Here is a 561-nt window from a genome sequence, read left to right on the forward strand (position 1 = left end):
GCTGTTCAGTAATTAACTACCACCTTAATCCCTGAATTTCAAAAAGTATTTATTAGTGTAAATGAATGAACATTTCTATCACTTTACTCTTTTTGAGATAGATAATTACTATCGCAGCTTTTTGGAATGAGTTATTTGATTGTTGTAGATTGCCCTATACTGACTAAAAGGAAAAAAAAGGAAGACAACTCTGTAATGTTTACTTCTAAATACTAAGGAACTGATGAATTTTAGAGAAACACTTCATCAACATTTGAATTCACCTTTATGAGAGGAATTAAAAAGAATTAGAAAATGTATTATTTGGAGATGAAGACATTCCGTTGAGGTCTCATATGTGCATACATCTTCTGAGGAAAGGCTAAGAGAACGGTTCGTACTCAGTTGAGAGGAGAGGTGGCTTCAGTGCTGGAACATAACAGCAGCCCCCTGTACCTACAGGGAGATTGTCAGTAAAACAGAGCCAGGCTTTTCTCAACAGTGCATGGTGGGAGGACACGCATCAGGTTGAAAGTTGAAGACTAAAAAAGGGAGATTCAGGCTTGATATAAGGAGAAAATT

This window comes from Meleagris gallopavo, chromosome 1, assembly GCF_000146605.3.
Source record: "Meleagris gallopavo isolate NT-WF06-2002-E0010 breed Aviagen turkey brand Nicholas breeding stock chromosome 1, Turkey_5.1, whole genome shotgun sequence".
Taxonomy (NCBI): Eukaryota; Metazoa; Chordata; class Aves; order Galliformes; family Phasianidae; genus Meleagris; species Meleagris gallopavo.